The sequence below is a fragment of the Bos grunniens genome, chromosome 23 (assembly GCF_055505025.1).
Source record: "Bos grunniens cultivar Pamir isolate PY7600 chromosome 23, Bosgru_T2T1.0, whole genome shotgun sequence".
Lineage (NCBI taxonomy): Eukaryota > Metazoa > Chordata > Mammalia > Artiodactyla > Bovidae > Bos > Bos grunniens.
Genome location: NC_141187.1, coordinates 9185131 through 9201578, shown reverse-complemented (window position 1 = coordinate 9201578; position 16448 = coordinate 9185131). Strand labels below are relative to the sequence as shown.

Here is a 16448-nt window from a genome sequence, read left to right as displayed (position 1 = left end):
CGAAGTGACAAAAACAAGCTCAGACAAATCTGGGCACCAGGTGTGCGCATGTGCTCACAGAAGCCAATCCCTGGAGAGGCAAGCGTGAGGGGGCCTCCGAGCTCCATCCAGGCTCGGGGGGTGGGGGGGGCACCAGGGCCTGACTGCGGCCACACATTCTCAGAGGGCTCCCCCACCTGGCTGCTGCTGCTCTGGGACATCGGAGGGAGGGAGAGATGGGAAGGGCTCAGATGGACAGGAGTGGGGCCCACCTCCTGGCCAGCCACTGGGGATGGAGCCCCAGGCCTCCCACGAGCAGCACTGGAGATAGGAGGCGGGAGGTGTCCGACTCTTTGAGACCCTGTGAACTGTAACCTGTAGCCAGTCTCCTCTGTCCTCGGGATTCTCCAAGCAGGAAGTGGGAGGAGGGCCTCTCAGAGGAAGGGGTGACACACCGAGACGGGAAGAGAAAAGACAAGACGTGTACCGTGGAGCAGAAATTCGAGAGACGAGGGCCGCGTCCTGGGCACACAGGCGGTAGGGAGGAAAGGGTAAGAGCAGCCCACACTGGACTCAAGAGCCAGCATCCAAGTGGATGGTGGGAACTCGGGCCCCTCTGAGGGACAGGATCGGCTAGCGGGCAGAAGAATCACCAAGGCCATTTGCCAAAGTTCCCGCCACAAGAAAAGATCACACTTCCCTACTCTCTTTGAAAATTGGGCCTGACCATGGGCTTCCCTTGTGGCTCAGCTGGTAAAGAATCTGCCTGCAGCACAGGAGACCTGGGTTTGATACCTGGGTTGGGAAGATCCCCTGGAGAAGGGAACGGCTACCCACTCCAGTATTCTGGCCTGGAGAGTTCCAGGGACTGTATAGTCCGTGGGGTCACAGAGAGTCGGACAGGACTGAGCGACTGTCACTTTCCATAACTTGCGTTAGCTGGTGACCTGAAGCAACAGTGGGGCTGGGAGGCAGAGGCTTCGAGAGCTGGCGCGGGTCTGCCCTACTTCCTCGGCTGTGGTTCAGTGGTGCTGCCGAACCCTGAGTCCTGGAGAAGCAACAGCCTAGGCTGGATCTCGGGCGGACCCACGGTGCGATAGTGTAAGAAATCACTGTATGTTGGCGTCAGCCACCAGGAATTGGGCGGTGTTTATTCCTAGCATCAGCTGAAGAATACATGTAACTAACTTTTGCCACCTTTCTGGAGGGAAGAACAAGAAGCTGGTGTCACAGGAAGGGAGGAGGAGGAAACTGTCTGATCCCTCTACCCCGCCAATCCAACATCCAGTGCTTGGAGGCTGGGAATGGACCAGAAGATTCTGGAAGATCAGTCTAGGCCTTGGGTTTTATTTTTCATTCTGCCAAAGTGGTGTCTGGCAGGCCTCTGCAGTGAGGACCTGGATCTTTCTGACTTGGCTACCCCTGGTATGCAATTACTGCAAAGATGAAGTCTGGGGTCCCCTGAAGAGAAGGATCAGAGGGCTGGTGCTCAGCAGGTGTGGGGGAGAAGGAGTCCTCACTCCAGGCAGTCAGGCTGGCTCCACGCCGGCAGCCCCCATCACAACCTGCGGGGGTGGGGGGCACTGCATGTTTAGCAGGGGAGGCAGGGAGGGCCGCACAGCCATCCAGGAGACCCAAGACCTCGGTGGAAGAGGCTGGCAGGGCGCAGGTAGGTCAGAGATTGACGGAACAATGGCCAGGGGAGGTGAGAAGGTGCCCAGGTCCCCAGAGTGTCCCAACCCCCCACATGCACAGCAACATCTGCTGAGTACCAAGTCCTCTGTGGGGGCACAGGTACCCGGGGCTCCCCCCGGCCCAGGATCTTGAAGGTGGTTGATGGGGCCCAGACAGAGAGAAGAGTATGTGTGTGGATGTATGTGTATGGACACGCGCTTATGCATGACTGTGCTCCAGCCATCCCGTTGGGGGAGGGGGTTTCATCTGAGACACACACGCTCCATGTACTTTATCAAATTTGCAGATGCCACACTGTTGGGGGGATGATGGCAAATATGCCAGATGACAGAGCCGGGCTCTAAAGGAAAGTTGACAGGCCGGAGCAATGGGGTGGATCTAACAAGATGAAACTTAACAGGGACAAACGTGTTTATTTTTGTTTTATTGATTTATTTGTGCCCTGCCTTCATGTGCGGAGGAATGGGCAAGGAATAGCAACTCACAGGAGAAAGGCAATGAGATGCCAGCATCTGGGACCACAGGCCTCACTGCACAGAACTGGGGATGCAGAGGGCGCCGGAGCCAAGTTCCAGCAGGGCTTTGGAACCACGGGCTGATGGTCAGGACTATGGGAAGCAGTGCAGAAGTCGATCGTGGGTGCATCAGTAAAGGTATACCACCCAGGTGTGAAGTTAGCGGGACTGGGAGTCAGAGCACGTGAGTCTGAAGCCTGGTTTGGTCAGGCTGTCCTGTTGGGCAGGTACCTTTTAGGCAGCTCAAGCCTGATCGCCCTCTTCTCTGTCCCCCTGGTATCAGGTCCCCATGCCCATCTCTCCTTTCCTGGGGCCAGGGCACCCCCAGGCAGCCTCTCCCTTTAAACACATCCCAGCAAGAGTCAGGCCTGGGACTTCCCAAAGTGGTGGGGGGGGTGCGGACATGGGAGGATTACTCCAAGAACTCCCTCCGCCCTCCACCCCGAAGCTAACACAGTCCAGCTCACAGTTCTGGCAGCTCAGCTGAGGACTGGGAGTGGGATGTTGCACTCTTGTCTGGGGGGCACCTCTCATTTTCTCTGAGGGATCTCTTACTGGCCCCCTCTCTTGGGTTTCGCTGAGAGAAGGTTCAGCAGGAATATGGTCCCTTGCTCCCAACATCATAAGGGAAGGGTTAGGCTAGTTCTGATGACCCATGAAGGGCAGGGCTGGACCTATGAAACAGAAACCTCAAGGAGACAAACCTTGGCTCTGTAGGAGAAGGTATTTTGAGCCTTGAACTGCCTTGGTAGATAATGAGCCCCCCATCACTGGAGGTACGTAAGCAGAGGCTACATGGGCACACAACAGATATGCTAGCATGGAATAGATGGATGGAACTAGATGAGTTTGAAGGTCTTGCCCTTTACTGAGATGGCATGACACTAGGCGAGCTCTTTTTTTTCGTTTTTTTTTTTCTTTCTTCATTTTGTTTTGTTTGTTTGTTTTAGGCAAGCTCTTGGTTAAAGTTTAACCAAGATTTTTGACCCATGAGAACCCTGAATAAAACACCTGTCTCCCACCCCTTAACCCCTCCCTTCCTCTATTAGAAGATACCTTGGGAAGAGGGTTCCTTCCATACCCTTTGGCTGTCTCAGGAGGACTTCCTGGAGGAGTAGTTGATCCATCTGCAGGGTCTGGGGGAGAAGGTGTGAGCTTTGTGGGGTAGTGGCCCCTGGCAGAGAAGTAAGAACACGCTGGAGAGGGGAGCTAAGCAGATGGTGGAACCTGGATGGGCACACCCCTGGCTGGCAAGGGCCTGGGCTCTGGATCTGAGCCCAGGTTCTGTGACTTCCTGGCCGTGAGACACACTTAGGTGACACGCTTCCTCTGGACCTCAGGTTTCCCATCTACCAGTACATAATGGAGAGACACAGGCACCAGCTCTACAAGTGGAGAAGGACTCGCTGACACACTGCAGTGTGCTGCTATGCAGACAGGATTAACAATGATGCGGATGACGGAAATGTGTAAACAGATGGAACTGACCGGTGTTCAGGTGTCAGTTCATCACAAAGGATTTGTCTCAGAAGTCGAAGCGTTGCTGCCTGGAGCAGGCTGCTGCCTGGGGCTGATGAGCTCCCTGTCCTGGGAAGTATTCGAGCCCTGTGACTTGATGCCTGGGCAGGGAGGGGAGGCACCTGCAACCTCCCCGCCGGCTGTGGGGACAGCAGGGACTGCTGAGTCAAGCGGCCTTGCCTGTGGCCCAGGCTGAGGCTTGTCCTGCAGGGCAGTTCTGGTACCAGCGGGCCGGGTGGTGGAGGGATGGGAAAAGGAGGGCTCGGAGGCTTCGGATGAGGAGTCCCATGGCTGAGCACACGGTGGGCTTTAGGGGGCTCTGGGCAGACTGGGGAGACCAGAGCAGTGACGCTGGCACCCGAGGAGCCCAAGCTCCAGGTCCAGTCCCCCAGGAGGGTCACTCAGGTGGCCAGAGATGGGGTCAGCTGACCCGACTAGCAGTTCTGATCTCCAAGGGGGTGCTGGCATCTCACCCACCCCTGGTGCTGGGCCCTCCTCCAGCTCCGCTGGGGCCCTCCCGGGGCCAGGAGCCTGAGGAGAAGGAGAGCAAGTCCAGGGAGGGGCAGGGACTCAGCGATATCCCCAGAGGCGGTCCTTCCCCCTTCCCGTCCTCCAGGACTGACAAGAGGGCAGGCGATTGTGCTGCGCTGAGAGTCAGTACCGGGTGGGGGCCCGACACAGCCGCTGCAGCCTGAGGGGGCACACAGAGCCCCTGGGTGGGCCCCTGGGGGCTGAGGGTGGGCGAGGGGTTCATCCCTCCCCTGGCCCCCTCTGAGGCCTCCCCCACAGAGAGGGCACTTGCCGCCCCCGACGGAGCAAGGGGAGCCGGCCTGAGTGTCACCGTTGTCGGCCAGACCTGGGGTGGTCGTGCTGCCCTCTGCCTGGCCCCCACTGCTTGGGAGGGGGTGCAGGTCACTCCTGGCCCCCTGGGATGCCCCTGCCTCCCTCTGGGGACGGTGCGCCAGGGCTGGGCGGGCTGAAGGCAGAGCAGAGGTGCGCCCACCCTAACCCTAACCCTCCCTGCCTGGGGCCCATTCTGGAGCCAGAGGAAGATGATGACCCCCCACACGCCCACCCCAGGAAGCGCTCTGGCACCAGTTGGGAGAGGGCCCTGGCTGACAGCATCCAGGAGGGAGCCTGGGGCTTCAGAGTGGCTCCAGGGACGTGGGGAAACTTCTCTGACAAAACCAAACTGAAGCCAAAACAAACAGAACTTCTCCTGAGAGAAAAAGGCCTGAAATCCCACCATTAAAAATTCATTCCTTTAGCTTAACACTTTGTCCTTTTTAAACATAAAAGCCCATCAGAGCCTCACCTCCGAGTAGGTGTGTCCAAGGAAGGAAGAGAGAGAATGCTTCAAGTCCTGGAGAAGAAACATGTGAGGAGACTGAGGAAGAGAGCCAAGCGGAAGCGGGTTTCCGGGATTTCCTTCCCCAGCTCCCAGACACCTGCCGGGGAGGGAGGCGAGTCTCCCAGGGCGGCCCCTGGGTTTGGGGCGTGAGACTGGACGGAACAGACCACAGCCCTCCAAGCAGACGCCATGCACACGTGTGCGTGCACGCACACCCGCGGGCTCGTGTGCACTTCTGTGCACACACCTGTGCGTGCTTCGTGCACACATGTCCCTCCCCAACACACACACACCACCGCACTCACTCTCCGGCTCCTGCACGTGACATGGAATCCAGAAAAGGGAAGACTCTGGGCCTCCAGCTCCCCCCCATACCTCCCCAGGGTCGTGTCCGGAGCTGCGCCCCCCAGGAGTTGCTTTTCTGATTTAGGGTCACTGCTTCCAGCCAGTGAATCTTTGGAGAATCTGCCGGAAGCTGCTGAAGGGCCCTTGTGACATCTGAGAGGTGGAGCAATTAACCCGTTAGCGAGGATTAGCTTCTCACACTGACATCTGCCTGGGACCTCCCGTGAGCTGGCTCTGTGCTTCCACAGCCGCCCACCTGCCCGGGTCCACCCGCCGGCTTCAGCTGAGCCCGAGGTGGGGGGTGGGGGTGGGAGTGGGGGGCCGCCTTGGTGCACTAGATCTTTATGTTGGGGGCCTCTTCCTTCCCTTTCCTCTTTTTAAATTGTGGCAAAACATCCTCCTCTCCTTTTTAAGTAAGTTTAACGTTTATAGTCACATGTGGTCATAATTTTAAGAATCAAACAGTATTTCACAGCTGATAAAGAAACCCGCCCCTGCCCGCCTCCAGGCCAACTTTCACCTCCGTTGGTCGTTTTCTTCTGCTCCTGGGTGTCTCTCTTCTACCTGATGTGCAGATACTACAAATTCGTGATTTTTCTATTTTGGATTGTATCTATTGATTTCTTACTGTCGATTAGAATTTTACTTCCCATTAAGATTCAAGTACTCCATCACCCATTTCCCCTCCCACTCCCAACCTCTAAACGTCTACTATCATTTCCATGAAATCAGCGTCTCAGGCGTACATTCCTGCTACAGCATGTCGATATGATTGAATCTGAATCATGCAGTGTCTCAGGATTAGATTTTCTCTCCTAGAAAACTCTTTGTTTCCTAAAGTTAATCAAGTTGCCTTTTGAGGCTTTTTATTTGTTCCTTCAAATTTCTGTGTTCCCGTCATCAATCTACGCCAGAGCCTCTGACCAGACTTTAAACCTTCTCTCAGGGAAATTCCCTGAAGGTTCAGTGGTTAGGACTCAGCACTTTCACTGCCGGTGCCTGGGTTCAATCCCTGGTCAGAGAACTAAGATCTGGCAAACTGAGCGGCACAGCAAAAACAGCAGCAACAACAAAAAACCCTCCTCTTGAGGTGGTCATATCCCTCTGGTAATCTGACCAGTCCTGCGGGACCCTCCCTACAGAACCTTGGGGTCCTAGGCCTCCCCTGCACCACCTTTCAACACTGGACCCCTGCTTGCCGGGTCCGGGGTTGCTTTCTTTCTTGATTTCTATCCTCACTTTGTCGGAAGTCATCCTTTAAGATCGCCTCTTCCAGACTTGGCCTTGAGACTGGGCCTCCCGGCACTCCCTCTTGTTCTGACTGTGGGAGCCCCAACCTGCGGGCAGTGCCTGGGTCTAGAAGCAGGGTGTCGCCAGCCCCCAGAGCCTGGTGACTCTTGAGTTTTCAGCCCGTCCTCCTGCATCAGGAGGACAAGCTGCCTCATTTCAGAGGCCTCCCAACTTTTTCCTTGTTGAATCCCGTCTTCCTTGTTCAATCCCTTCAACGGTGGGCCTTCCCCAAAGTGAGGATAGCTAGATGTTAGTTGCATCTCCCAAAGCTGAGTCTCCCGTGCAGTCCTCCCCTGGCTCATCCTCTGTCCTCGAAGCGCCTCTTTTTGCCCCCTTTGCCATCATTTAGGGGGGATTGGGGACCCAGTGTTCACTCCACTGTGTGGATCAACTGCAAGGGCATTATTGATTCATTTTTGTAAAGTCCCAAAACCCAGCACAACACTGGTACGTGGCAGGTGCCGCCTGGATAAACGAATGAGTGAAAGGCAAAAGGACAGGGTCCTCTGCCCTCAAAAACCTCACAGCACAGCTGGGCGGAGGATGCAGGTTGGAGGGAGGAGGAAGTCGATAGATCCGTGCCTTAGCGCTCAGAGTGGGGCTGATCATGCAAGCGGCCGTGCAGCCCACAGGCCATGGAAATTCGGGGCGGCAGCCGCGAGTACGTCACCCACCCCAGCGGGGAGGACAGAGGCGCCGTGACAAGAGGCTGGAGGGAGTGGCCACCCAAGGCCATCCGGGCAGCCAAGCTCCAGGCACAGGCAGGGCAGCCAGGAGGCCCAACTCAAGGCTGACGATCTGGCCCTGCCCCACGCGGGGCCCCACCGCAGCCTGGGTGCACGGAGAGGATGGGGTGCCCCCTACATGAGAGGTGAGCCTGGTGCCAGAGTGGGAGTGTCAGATAAAACGCAGGAAGCCCAGGGCCCCCCGAGGTCTAGACCCAGCCCCCAGCCCTGCCCTGGCCCCCCAGGCAGCTGGACTGCCTTCCTGGCATGGATCACCCTGGGGCCATGTGGCTGCCCCTCTGCTGGGGAGGGTGAACTGGCTACTCACATCTCAGGCCTAATTTTCTTTCTTTCTTCTTTAATATTTATTTTTATTTATTTATTTGGCTTTGCCGCATCTTGTAGCATGTGGGATCTAGTTCCCTGGCCAGGGATTGAACCCAGGGCTCCTGCACGGGGAGCGTGGAGTCTTGGCCACTGAACCACCAGGGAAGTCCCCAAGCCTAATTTTCTCTGCTCCCTTAGGAGGGCTGGAAAGGTCACCAGAGCAGCAAAGGCCAGAGGGCCAGAGCTCTGGAGGTGAGCTAGCCAGGCCTTCGAGGGCCTCCCCCTGCCTCGGAACTTGGGGTTCAGGCTTCTGCGCTGGTCTTGCTCAGAGGGGCAGGCAGCGGGTGGCCAGTCACGCTGAAACAGGGCAAGTGGTGAGGAAGAGAACGCCCGAGAGGCCCGTGGGACCATCATGATCAGGTCCTGACTGCATTTCCCTTTATCGCTGCCACAGCAGCCCTCACACATCAGGATCCACCCCCCCCCCCGCCCGGCCCCAGAATCTCGGAGCTTCTCAATCCAGGGCAAGGAGTCAGCAGCCAGAGCTTCCTTATCTGTGAAATCTGGGCATAAGAAGAGCACTTCCCTCACAGGGTGATCAGAGGATTAATCCAAGTTGATAACAACTAGTAGTTAGAACAGTGCCCGGCGCTTGACAAGGGCTTTATCCGTGTCTGTTGACATTCTGTGCCAAATGTCATGATTTGAACCCGCCACCCCGTTCTTGCCACCAGGCCGAGGCCTCGCCCCTGCCCTCCCGGGTCGTCCCAGGCCCCTCGCCACCTGTAGCAGACTCCAGGGCCTTCCTAGGGCAGAGAAAGGGTTCTGGGGACCAGCTGCCCAAAGAACAGACTCCCCGATCACCAGCCTGCCGGGGCCCTGCTGGCCTGGGGTGGGCCGCCCAGGGCTGGGGCGGGGGTGGGCCAAGGATAGATGGCCGCCCAGCCCCGTGTGCTCAGCTCAGCAGAAACCACGGCCGACGGTAATGGGCTGGCGGCCCCCAGCTGCAACCAACTTCATTTTCTGCCACAATTAAACGATCGCCCACGTTTGCTCACGCTCACTTATTCAATTACCTTCACGGCCCTGAAGGACTCGTGGAGAAGCAGCCATAAATAATGTGCATCAGCTGCCCCTGGCCGTCACCCCTGCCCATCACTCTTACAGGCCCAGGCGGCCCTTCCTGCCAGCACCAGTCATCACCCGGGAGCCCCGGTTCCCCAAGCCAGCCCTCCCCTGCTCCCACCACCCACAGCTGGCCTGAGAGTGGGCCATTACCTGCTTCTACCCGCGCAGCTGGGGTCCCCGGGAGGCCATCCCCTCTGCGGGTCTCCTGTTCCTCACCTGTGAAATGACAGAAAAATTATGTTAGCTCTGAAGGGTGGCCCTTGCCTGGAACTGTGGTCCTAGCTTCATAGTCAAAATGCAGCACCTCTCAAAGAGGGGGGAGAGATGAGGGGTCCTCTCTCCACTGTCCCCCCACCCCCGCCACTCCAGCCACTCTGAAGGTTTCTGGAAACTCCATGCTCTCCACACTCTCTGGACTTTCATGGGTGCTCTTCACCTTGCTGTTCCCTCCATTCTCTTCTCTGCCCAGGACTCCTATGTGCTCTTCAGGGTCCAGCTTGGATGCCTTGAAGCTCACCCCATGGCAAGCTAATTAACCTCACCCTCCTTACACTCCCCAGCACTTCACACATGCCCCAGTGGTACCCACATGTCCTGCATTGGGGGGCAGGCTCAAATTCAAATATTCTGGGCTGCTGTCCCCATATAACCATTTCAGGGCATGAAGCTGAACTCAGAGTTGGAAAATGTAGTCACTGTGGTTCCCCTCCCCAACAGAGGCCCATTCATGTAAGGCCTTACTGGAATTTATAATAATAACAGCCAACATCTGGGGTACCTTGTGTCAAACACTGTGCTAAATGTTTTTTATTTGTACAACGTCATCAAAACATAGCCCTAAGAAAATTATGCCCACTTCACAGATGCAAAAACTGAGGCTTGGTGAGGTTGAGATGCTCGTCCCAGGTCACATCACCAGGAAATGGCAGAGCTGAGACTGGAACCCAGGTGTGTGCACCTCACTATCCACGCTCCTCACCAGCCCTCCATCCCCTGCAGCACAGGCCGCAGGTTCAAGTCTGGCTCTTCCACTGACCGTTATGTGACTCTGGGCAAGACCTTTCATCTCTTTGCAGCCTTGCTTTGTCTCTCCTCCGCTGTAAAATGAAAAGATGATAGCTGGTGGCCTCTGAGGGTCCCTCCAGCTCGGATGTTCTGAGATTTCACTTCTGTCCGGAAAGCGTTGCTCTGACCAGCAGAACCAACGAAGCTGTGAAAATTAAAGGCACAAACGGTGGGGTCACCCTCTGGGGGGCTGCTCTGGGACAGCCCCTCCCCGCGCCACTCCTCTCATGCCCAGACAGCCGGCAGCAGCCTGTGCCCTCCAGGAGGGCCGCCCTCCACTCTAGGAACAGCGGCAGAATCTCTGGGGCTCAGGGCACGGCAGGCGCCTTCCTCTGGTGGCCTTTGATATCGGCCTCCAGGGAGACCTCATGCAAGTTAAGGCCAGAGGAGTCAGACCCCAGAGTCCTGACATGTAACTGGAATCTCGATCCTCGTCACACACTGGCTCTTTCTTGGATTAACAGCCCATGAGCATCCACCCTCCTGAGTGCTGTCTGGGGAAGCAGTCCTCGCTGAGCCCTCGCCAAACGCTAGCTGGGGACGTAACCAGCCCCGTGCCGCATGCCCTGCCTGTGTCCCCGCATGGGGACCCAGCCACACCTCCCTCCTGCCTCCTCCCCAGCCCAGACCCGGCCCCAGACTGGCCTGGGGGAGTGGGGGCTCACTCGGGCATCTGGCCTCTCCTTGATGTAGGGGTATCCTTGCCTTAGCGGGTGTGACAGTGGGGCTGATTGATGAATAAGCTAGTGGCTGAGAGCGGGCCCTGTGTGCAAACCCCAGCTGTACCACTCACGCGGCCTCTCTGGGCCGCTGTTTCTCAGCTGTGACCGAGGGTATAATGGCCCCAACCCCGCCCTGGATGTGAGGGTGAGATGAGGAAATGTGTGCATGTGAAGAGCAGGTGCCCCCGACAGCTTGCTGCTGGGGGGTGGCCACACTGGGGGCTCCCTAGCACTTCCCCACCCCTGACCCCATGCTCTCGCCTCCCCTGACGTTCCTCCTGGGACTGCCGGGTGGCATCCCTGGGTGACCTTGTCAGTGGAGCCCAGCCGACTGACAGAGGATTTGGCGCCTGCCCTGCTGGGTGCAGTCGCCTCAAAGTTTCAAGTTCCCTGGGGGGTGGAGGCTGAGGAAGGTCAGTCGTGGCCCCTGCAGCCCCGGAGGTCATAGCTCGTCAGCCGTTTGGGATCCCAGCGAAGCCCAGGCCTCCCGTGATGCCGAGTCTGGGATGGGATCCAGGATACAAGTTCCCTCCCAGGTGGGGTCAGGGTGGGAGGCAAGGCAGTCAGGCCAGTACAGGCCCAATTCGGGGGCAGTTGCCAGCCGCCCAGCTTCCCAAGACCGTGAGAAGCTGCCAGCGACCAGCACCGTCTTTGGGGGTAGCAGCTGATGGACAAGGTGGCCAAATACCAGAGGGCTTGGGCGGCTTGGGGAGAGTCTGGGAGACTTGGGGGGGCAGGCAAGCTAGAGCCACACGCCAGCCTCGAAGGAAGCCCAGGGCCGCTGTGCCCAGGACCTTCCTCTCTGGTTCCCTTTGGGGCTCCCGGGGCCTCTGTGGGGTCCCTCAGGGCCCAAGTCTCTGGGCAAAATCCATTCCCCTGCCCTCTGCAGAGAACCTGATTAGGCCTGCTAATCAGGACGTTCCTGTTGAGCCCAGACTGTCCCCGACTCAACTTGCTTGCACACCCACATCTGGATCACACCTGCTCCCATCAACATGCACGTTCACACACTTGCAGTCACACATACACACAGATACGTGCACACACACACACATGTAAACTCACATATGGCCTGAACACAGCAGAATGAGAACAAGAAGTATCAGCAGAAACAGAAAAGGGAGCAGGAGAATGTGACGGAAAAGGGAAAACCTGAGACAGAAAGAGCTAAGACTAGGGATTCCCTCGTGGTCCAGTGGCTAGGACTCCACCCTCTCACTGCAGGGCCCAGGTTCAATCCCTGGTTGGGGAACTAAGACCCTGCAAGCCCACAGCACAGCAAAGAAAAGAAAAAAAAAAAAAAAATGAGTGAGTGAATAAAAAGCTAAGACAGCCCAGGCCCTAACTGACAGGAAGAGAAAGAGGGAGACAGAAAGAGACCGTGGAGAAGCTCACAGGACCACGGGTACTTCCTCCCTGAGCCTCGACGCTCCTGCCTGTAAAATGGGGCTCCTCACGCAGCGGGGGCGTGGTGGAGGAAGCGGTCTGCACACTTGTCCTGGAGGACACTACACCACCAGGGAGGGGGCAGGGAAGGAAGGAGAGGGTGGGATGCCCAGCTGGGGCCCATGCAGTGGAGCGGAGGGGCTTTTTTCTGGAAACTGGGCGAGTTGGCAGGACCCATGGCACTGTGATGTCTACCCCGTGGGAGGGGTGATGACACGTCCTGGAACGCCGAGGGTCATTGTCTCCAGAGCAAGGAAACTGGGTCACGGGGGAGCTGCTAAGGAAAACTATCACAGTGACTAGGCTGAGGACCCCACGTCCCGGGCCAGGGAAAGGAGAGGAAATCCCTGAAGGCTCTTGACTGTACACACCCCCAGCTGTGAGAGCCAGAGCTGGGAGAGGAAGAGGCTGGGAGGGGGAGCCAGAGACCCAGAACGAGCTCACCCCTTCACTCATTCATCAAACATGTACACCAGGAGACTGGCGCTGAGCCACATGCTGGGCACATACTGTCAAACGAAATGAGCCAAGTCACCATTCTCGAGGAAGGAGAACATGCCGGAGCAAATAATCACGCAAGTACGAAAGGTACTGGTTGGTGGCCCACATCAGAGAGCTCAGGGACGGCTTCTTGGTGGAGGTGATGCTTCGCTGGCCTCTGAAGGGTGAAAACTAGGCAGAGGGATGAAAGAAGGGCATCCCAGGCAGAAGGAACAGCTGGTGCCAAGGCCCCATGCAAGGTGTCACTGGACCACAGAGTTGAACTGGGGCCAGGGAGCTGGGCCCCGGGGAGGCATTTGGACTTTTTTTCTTAGGACCGGGAGTCATGGAAGAGTATTAAGCAGGTAAATGACGTGACCCAAATCGTTCTAAATCGTCAGTCTGGGGAGGATGGCTGTTGGGAGGACAGCACGAGGAGCTATAGCACCATCATGCGGGAGACGGCAGGGAGGTGGCCGTGGAAATGGAGCAGAGGGGACCAGCCTGGGACGTGAAATCCACAAGACCTGGAGCTGGATGAACTGCTGGGAGGGCAGCAGGGAAGGGCCGGGAGAGGGGCGTCCTGAAAAGGTCAGGGGAAGCTGTGGGCAGATGGGCGAAGGGGGAGCAAGCCAGGGAGGGACCGGCCCACTCCTTTGACTTGAGGATGGGCCCCAGATGGTTGCAGTGCGCCCATGGTAGCAGTGTTAGTCGTTCAGTTGTGTCCGACTCTTCGCCATCCCAGGGACTGTAGCCCGCCAAGCTCCTCTGTCCATGGGATTCTCCAGGCGAGAATACTGCAGTATTTCCCTTCTCCAGAGGACCTTCACAACCCAGGGATTGAACCCAGGCTTCCTGCACTGCAGGGAGACTTTTTACCATCTGAGCCACAAGGAAGCCCGGAGCATGCTTATGAGCCCAGGCACGTTCTACCTCCAAATGGTGGGCGCTAAGAGCTAGTCTGGAATGTTCGGTGCACAGAAGAGCCAGGTGCTGGTCAGGGCTGATTTCCTGGAGGAGAGACAGGAACCAGGCCCAGCGTCACAGGGTCCCGGATGTGGCTGGGGAAAGAGGCAGGGAGCAGGCATCTTGCAGGCGAGGCCAAGCTTCGGGAAAGTGACCACGGAGAGAACTTGGCAGCAGCCGGAAACAGAAATAGAGCGCCCTCTGATTGCGCAACAGAAAGGCCCACATCATGGGTGCTTTTGCTCACTGCTGTGTCTCAGATCACATCCTAGGTGCTCAGAAACGTTGTTCAATTAATGAGTGAATGAGGAGTCAGTGTGGCATCTTGCTCTTTGCAACAACAGAGCAAAAATAGAAACCACTGGAAGATGAACTAACCCTCTTGAGGCCCTGAGTTCCCCTAGACTCCGCCCCTCGGGGCCATGGTGGGCCCTCCCCTCTGCCCTTCTAGGGGCCCCCCTGCTCGGCCTGTGTTGCTGTGAGGTTCCCAAACAGGGATCTGAGCCCAGCCAGGAAGGAAAGGGGAATGAGGGAGGGTGGTGGGGAAGGAAGGTCATGGCCAGGCAATCAGACCCCAGCCTTTTAGCTGGACCTGCTTTCCCTGCTGAAATGGAATTCGCCAGTCTGGGCTGGGGAACAAAGGGCGAGGGTGCCTGGGATCCTCACTCTGCTTTAAACCAGGCCTCAGGGTGCCCCAGGAATCCCTGTCCAGGGAAGGGGAGGACCTGCGGGGGGAAACTGGAAAAGAGTTCATCGGCAGGAAGGGCAGCTGGGCTGGGTTGGTGGGTGGGGGCCCCAGCCCCCTCTTTCTGCCAATAACACATCTGTCCAGCAGCACGTGCTGTGCCAGGCCCCAGAGTGGGTGCGGCAGGCACTGCGTGGACAGGGACCGAGGAAGCCTCTGGGAGGAGGGTCAGGAGACTGGGGTTCTGGCCCTGGCTCTCCTGCTGTGAGTGAGCAGTGAGGGAGACTGGTAGAGGGGCTCCATGGACACAGGGAAACGCAGGAGGGGCATGGGGAAAGCCAGGCACCTGGTGCTGCAGCAACAGCTCTGCGAGGGGCGGCGGGAGGGGGCTTGTCAGACCAGGAGGCGGGGGAGGGGGCCCTGGGGAACCAGGACATGGGGGACGTGGCCCAGAGTGAGACAGGGGCAGGACCCGCCAAGAGAGAAGCTGGCAGAGGGGACTGGGCAGAGCCTCAGGGGACCAAGCGCTCACACACAGAGAAGGCATGGGCGGGTCAGTGCGAGTGGGCCGCTCAGCACCCAGAGGCACCACGGCCAGGAGTGCAGGCTGGCCGCGGGGACCTGAAGGGCGGACTTCAGGCCTTCCTGATACCTGTTCCAGCGTCACTCGGACCTGAAGTCTGCCCCTTGCTGAGTCCCTGTCCTTTGCTCACTGTCCCCAGACCTTGTCCAGCCTGCCTCCTCAACATCTAAGGAAACTGCCTGTGGCTTCCACCCCACGCCTGCTCTCCCTGCCAGGCCAGGGCGCACCTGGAGGACAGCAGCTGCGGCTCAGCACCTGCCCATCTGCCTGGTATCCTCAAACCCTCTCCCCAAAGCAGGCCAGAGCGAGCCCTCTGCACACAGTGGAGCCCCGCTCTCTCTGGTAGGAAGCCCTTGGGAACCTCCTGAGAAGCTGAGGACAGAGGGCTGTAAGGCATCCCTGCCCACCCCCACACCTGCCCCTCTGAGCTCTCCCCTCACCACGCTCCCCCACACCAAACCCGATGAGCCGCCTCCTCCTTCAGGTCTCCTTCTGTAGGTCACCTCCTCCAGGATACCTTCCCTGCTTCCCCCAGCCTGGTGACAGCACACACACCGTCCCCCGCCACCAACACACATGCACACACACACACCACGCCCCCCCACTAACACACATGCACCCCCCAACACACACACACCGCCCCCCCACCAACACACACACACTGCCCCCCACCGCCCCCCCCAGGCCACCAACACACATGCACATCACACCCCCCCACCAACACACACACACCCCCCCCAACACACACACACTGCCCCCCCACTAACACACACGCACACCATGACCCCCCACCAACACACACGCACACCACGCCCGCACACCAACACACACGCACACCACGCCCCCCGAACACACATGCACATCACACTCTCCCACCAACACACACGCACACCACGCCCCCCCACCGCCCCCCCAGGCCACCAACACATACGTACGCCATGCCCCCCGAACACACATGCACACCACACCCCCCCACCAACACTCACGCACACCACGCCCCCTGAACACACATGCACACCACGCCCCCCCCACCAACACTCATGCACACCACGCCCCCTGAACACACACGCACACCACGCCCCATCCTCTCACCACTTACCCTGGAGCTGCCCTGTGACTTGCCGGAGGCCCTGACTGTAACTCCCTGACAACAGGCCCTGTTCCGGCAGGTTCCTGGCTCAGCCTAGCCGAGTATCTGTACCCACGAGGGCCTTGAAAACACCTGACGCACTGACTGTCCTCACGCTGACTGTTGATTGAATGTCTCGCCCAAGACTGTCCTCTGGCAGCCGCTGCTAGGGGCAGACTGGCAGTGACGTTGTCGGGACTGGGGTGGAGGCGGGAGACGAGGAGAAGGGAGAACACGACCCCCACGCCAGCCTTACCCCATAAACAGGGAATCAAAAGCTAACCAGGGGCCTGAGGCACTTGGCCCTTGGTGCCCAGGGCCTGACATCCCTCCAGACCCCTCCTCCCTTCCTCCCCTTCCTCCCTCTCCCTCCCAGGCCCTCTGGCCCTGCCCCAGGGCAGCCCGACACCAGCTGACAGCTGCCCACGCCAGCCAGCCCCTGCTGGCCCTCGCCGAGGGTCAGGTGACCCCCCCCGCCCCGGGCCTCTGCAGTCCAGCC

At 58.4% G+C, this 16448-nt stretch overlaps 1 long non-coding RNA gene across 1 annotated transcript; it reads right to left on the bottom strand.

Moving 5' to 3' along the window:
- Positions 1-3085: 3085 nt before the first annotated feature.
- Positions 3086-16330, bottom strand: LOC147346599 (uncharacterized). The gene is made up of 5 exons (XR_015153014.1): positions 15920-16330; positions 9910-10083; positions 9024-9089; positions 5023-5070; positions 3086-4238 (listed from the first exon to the last, which is right to left on the bottom strand). It is a non-coding gene; the product is annotated as an uncharacterized LOC147346599 (long non-coding RNA).
- Between the last annotated feature and the right edge of the window lie 118 nt (positions 16331-16448).